Raw genomic sequence first — 6000 nt, 5'->3', positions numbered from 1 at the left:
ATTTCGGGGTTCAAAAAATATAAGACAGGATCTTATTTTTGGGAAAACATGGTACCACTGGTTTGCCATGCACACGCACGCCTTCCATGCATGCACCCGGCCTTCCGCACATTCGCTTAGATCTCTCGCGTGCCTTCCACGCATGTGCCCAGCCTCAAAAACGTGCCTAAATAGAACCGGGTGGCACCTGTGATTTCCGCTATGGGTTTGCCCAAACCAGTCAGAACTGGCTGAATGCCACCTCTGTCTACCATCTATTTGCCACATCTAATTCATGAGATTATAATCAATCAATCTGGCATCAGTTTCTACTATCCTGTTTATTTGCAACAGTATATTGAGACCCCCCCACGAAGATTCTAATGTTATGGTCAAAATTCTCCTGAACTGCTTGATCACTTTTTGCCTGAGGATATTTTGTGACTGATCATGCTCACAATGGAAGTCATTCACTCACATGCCCACAAAATTCCAATGTGCCACATCTGAAAACAGATTACCTACCTTTTTAGCATGTTATATTTTTATTTGCACTACATGTAAGAGTTTTACCCTGCAGCTCCTCCACCCCATCCCAGCCCTTGCAAAGAATGGGCTGAAACGAAGATAACTCCTCTTATCTAGACTGCCTGGAATTCATACTCTTTCAACAGCCTTTGAAATATGGGACAAGTCAATGCATCTGGCGGGCACCAGGTTGAGAACAGCTGCGTTGTATGCATTTAATCAACTGTAAAGAGAGAATTTAGCTTGTAAATATGTATTATACTTCATTAGCATTTTTGACTAGTGCTTGACTCTGGGGCAAAGCTCTTTTTGCTTATGATTACCTAAGAATGGAAGGCTGTAGAAACAAGCTCTTTGGGTCACCCACCAAGCTGTCTCTGATTCTTGCTTAAGGTACCAACCCACCCATATTTCACTTTTCCTTGGCAAAGGGAGCAGCAGAGGGAAAGTAGAGAGTTATCTTAATTAGGATATTTTACCTTCTGGGAAGATACATTTGAATGACTGGCTGAATGGCTGAACTTTCTCAAATCTGCTAATTTTCAGAAGTTCCAATATTCAGTTTATTTTTCCCCTCCAAGCTTTCATAGCAGATTCTGTGTGCTTACATAGCTATTTCTGGAGTATAGTTGTTTATAGTATAAGTAATTATGTATAATTAATTATTTGCCCCTCCCACCTGTATTTTTAATGCAAGATTCTTTCCTTTTGTTCAGAGGAGGGAAAGAAAAAGAACCACAAACCATTTAGTGGAGGAGAAATCTACCTATTTTAATAAATATGATTGCAATAGTATGAACAGTCCATGTGGGAAAGGAACAGAAAGGATTCAAGGATTCAGACACAAAACTATACAAGAGGATATTGAGAAAAAAAACCTACATGACTTACATATGCTTTACCTCTTTAGTATACAAAATTTAGAAAACAAATTCCTTTTAAGGAGGCTAGAAATGAGAGACTAGGAGTTTAAATTGGAGAGACCAGCTGCACAGCCCCTAGGTGACTTTGGACCACTCTTTAATCCCAAATTACAGTACAGGTAATCCTCAATTTATGACCACAATTAAGCCCAAAATTGCTGTTGCTAAGCGAAACATTTGTTAAGTGAAATCTGCTCCATTTTATGACTTTTCTTACCAGTTGTTAATTGTGAATCACTGCAGTTGTTAAATTAGTAACATGGTTATTAAATTAATCTGGCTTCCCCATTGACTTTGCTTGTCAGGTCACAAAAGGTGATCACATGACCCTGGAACACTGCAACCATCATAAATATGAGTCATTTGCCAAGCATCTGAATTTTGATCACGTGACCACGGGGATGCTGCAATGGTCATAAGTGTAAAAATGGTCGTGTCACTTTTTTCCAATGCCGTTGTAACTCTGAATAGTCACTAAATGAACTGTCGTATGTTGAGGACTATCTGTATCTCACATGATTATCTGATTAACCAATTGATTTCTAAAAGTTACAAGAAGACATTCCAAATGAATGATTGAAAAAATGGTTGAAAAAGTTCAAGTAAACTTGGCTGAATCGTGTGGCCTCAGCGTACAGACTGGCTCACAGGGAATTTCCCCTTTCACTCGTAGGAAGAGCAGTTGCTCAGTGGAATTAATTACCCAGAGAGGTGATAGGCTCACCTTCGTTAGATGTATGCAAGTGGAGGCTAAGCAGCCATCTATCTGAGATGCTTTAATTTGGATTTCTATTCTGAGCAAGATGGCAAAATGCCTGTTCCATATGACTCAAAGAATCAGCAGTTATGACCCTTGACCCTTAACCTACAGTATATTTGTATATGTGGAAGCATTAGGCTGTTTCAAATAGCATTTGTCAAGACTGGCTGTTCAATCTCTCCACCCCCCCGCCCATCCAATCTGCTGTACAGATGGAAGCTCTTCATTGCATAGTTTCAAAGGTTCTTGTTATTAAAAATATATATTGCAAACTTAATTATGTATGTTGTTTCTATAATGGTGGATTTAGAAAAAGCAATATATGAATGTGTCCTCTTCCTTTCAATTTTAAACAAAAACACCCTTCTTAGAACTTTAGAATTCTAAAACCTACCTCTGGTTTTTTTATTTATGAAAACTATATTTAAGGTTCAAAAGCAAGGGACGCAGAAACAGCCCATTCAATTCTGTAATATATTTTTCTTATGTATCAGCAAGCAAATTAGTAAGTAAATGTTTCCTACAGTAAAACATTTTAGATATTTTAAAAAAATCTTAAAGGAAACATCTACCTGATTGTACTATATATGAAATTACAGAGATATTTTTCTTGGATAGGCTGCCCCTTTTCCATCTGGCAGAATATGCTGTACTCCAAATATTCTTCAAGGGAACATCCTCATTCTAATTTAATCAAGTGCAAGCTGGAGTTCATGCCAGATGTTCAATCATGAGTTAATCCCTCTGTTAGCGATGGAGAACACAGGAAAGACAAGAAAGTAAGCAAATATTTGGCTTTGTCCCCCTTCATTTCAACTTCAATGGTCTTAAACTGAATAACAGCTAATTTTAGAATGAGTTTATTTGTGGCTCGTCAGGATGATAAAGAGACTTCTGTGAGATGGAGACTTGATCTCCAAATTTTCCAGGTTAGCCTTATTTGACCTGGTGTCTTCCCAATCTGGTATGGCTGATGGCCTTTGCTTTCTTGGAATTAGGGAACTGATATTCAACTATCAGGAAGCAATCAGATTAGAAAAGTATCTCTTGCATAAAAAAATATGAAAATAAGAAGAACTCAACCAGTCAGACCAAAAGCCCATCATTTGGTTTCCACAATGGCCAAACAGAGGTCCAGTCATGAGTATAATAGTATTCTACGATTCATATTATCCAGCCTTTGCTAAAATCTGCACTTCCCAGGATTCTTAGCCAGCCAACAGTAATATAAGACTGTAATATAACTAGATAACCAATCATTTGGAGCCAATGCATCATTCTTCCTCTTTTTAAAAAATTGATCCCAGAAATATCAATACAGATGCTGTTGCCATACTATGGCTTATCTGAGAATTATAAGATAAAGCAGCCATACCAGGTTTGTTCTGTTCTGTTCCCAAATACTTAAGAGGAACAGAGCCTTATGGGAGCCAATATGCCTTTGTACATCTTCTCTGTACTTTTCTTTCTCCTTACTCTGTGAGACTTTAATATAGTTAGATTCATATAATTAAATATTAATACATTAGAATCTGGCATGCTATAAAACAAAGCGTGCAGCATTATGATAATCATCTCAAGGCAGTTTACATGGAAATTTCTCTTATTATTATCTCTCCAATCACCCATCGCCCCTTGAAATAGGTTGTTTCTGAGAACAGAAGACATTACGAAGACAGTCAACTGTACATTTCATTAGTCATGATGAATTTGCATCCAGTTTGTTTTAATAGCTTCATTCTTTTCTTTTGCTTGCAGGACATTTTGAAATGAGACATATTAATAATAAAAATAGAGTACTCAAAGGGAATGTGTCTAGTGTTTTCTCTGCTCTTTTTTGTTCATGTGTTTAGTCAGGATCCATTTCAGGATATTAAATTGCTGGCAGAATATTAAAGTCCTATTTATTTATGCAAGTCCTGATTATAACATTTCTTATTTCAAACGTTATAAAAGAAAGTGCAAAGCACTAGAGAAGGTGTGTCCAATTCACAGCTCATGGGCTGCATGTAGCCCTGGATAGCTTGTAATGCAGCTCTACAAGATTGTAAAAACTATTTAAAAATAAAGGAAGTTTATTTATATATATGAACTATATTATATATTTTATATGCAGCCCAATACAATTCCTTTTCACTTAATGTGGCCCAGGTAAGTCAAAAGACTGGACAACCATTCACTAGAGCAGGGATAGCCAACCTTTTTATACCTACCGCCCACTTTTGTATCTCTGTTAGTAGTAAAATTTTCTAACTGCCCACTGGTTCCACAGTAATGCGCCGTGTATCATCGTCTGCGCATGCCTCTCGCGCATCGTGAATTGGGTTTGGGAGGGTGGCACCGGCTACCAGCTCTGCTGTTACAGCTGGGTGGTGTGGGGGGAGATGCACGAGCTATTCTGGGACGAGGCTCTTCTGTTTGCGGTCGCACTATAGCGCCATTTAGTTTCACTTATGTAACGTGAACTAAACTTATGCGCGGGTGATACAAATAGTCTATTTTCAGAAATTTAAATTGCCACAAGGAATTTTATGAAAACCTAATGAAAATGTTTTTAAATAATGCTATGAATTTTTTTTAAAGTCAATTAAATAAAAAAAAAGGAAAGTGCTTCAGTATCGGACAAAACCCCTACCGCCCACCATGAAAGCTGATTCTCGGGAAAGGGGAGGTTTAAAAATGCCTAATTTTAAATTATATTATGAAGCAGCTGCTCTCTCTGCAATAAGTGATTGGTTTAATTTAACAGAGGACAGAATTTTGAATATAGAAGGTTATGATTTGCTATATGGATGGCATGCATATTTAATTTATGACAAAAAAGTGGATAAGGCCTTTAAAAATCATGTGCTAAGAAATGCCCTTCATGTGTTTGGAAAAATACTCTTATAAACTAAATTATAAGGTTCCTATATGGGCAAGTCCTAGACATACAGTAGAAAATATAAACATAGAACAGAATCAGGAAATGATTACATATAAAGATCTTTTGTATACTGAAAGAGGTAATTTGCAGTTAAAATCTCTGCAAGTATTAAGAGAGGAAGGGAAAAATTATACTTGGTTTCAATATGAGCAACTACGTGCTAGATGGAAGGGAGATCAGAAAATTGGTATAGAGCAGAACGAGGGAAATTTGGTAAAGCAAATTAGAAATCAGTCTCAGGAGCATATAAAGAGATTGTATAATGTGTTACTTGAAATAGATTCTGAAAGGGACTTGGTAAAGGACTGTATGATAAAGTGGGCACAAAATTTTCAGGAGCCAATATTATTGGAAACTTGGGAAAAAATTTGGGTTAGAAATGTTAAATTCACGCAGGCACAGAATCTGAGGAAAATTTTTATAAAATGTTTTATAGATGGCATCTAGATCCTAAAAATTATCGTATGTATCCAGATATGCAAGCAAAATGTTGGAGATGTAATTGTGATGACGCTACATATTTTCACATTTGGTGGACTTGTAAGGACATAAAGGCCTTTTGGATAAAAATTTGGTGGATTTTACAAAATGTTTTGAAAAGAAGATAAAGTTCCTGCCGCAATTTTTCTTGTTGGGAATTATTACGGATTGTACAGTAATTGAGACTAAATTGATTTTAAATCTAATAACTGCAGCAAGATTACTAATAGGACAATATTGGAAGAAAAAGAAGTACCAACAATAGAAGAATGGATATTGAAAGTTGCCAATTTGGCTGAGATGGCGAAGATATCAGCCTTTTGAAAGACAATACGCAAGAAAGATACTTAAAGGAATGGAAAAATGGATTGACTATATTCAACGTAGATATCAGACTAAGAGTT

This window comes from Ahaetulla prasina, chromosome 1 (genome assembly GCF_028640845.1).
Source record: "Ahaetulla prasina isolate Xishuangbanna chromosome 1, ASM2864084v1, whole genome shotgun sequence".
Lineage (NCBI taxonomy): Eukaryota > Metazoa > Chordata > Lepidosauria > Squamata > Colubridae > Ahaetulla > Ahaetulla prasina.
This window is presented reverse-complemented; position numbering follows the sequence as displayed.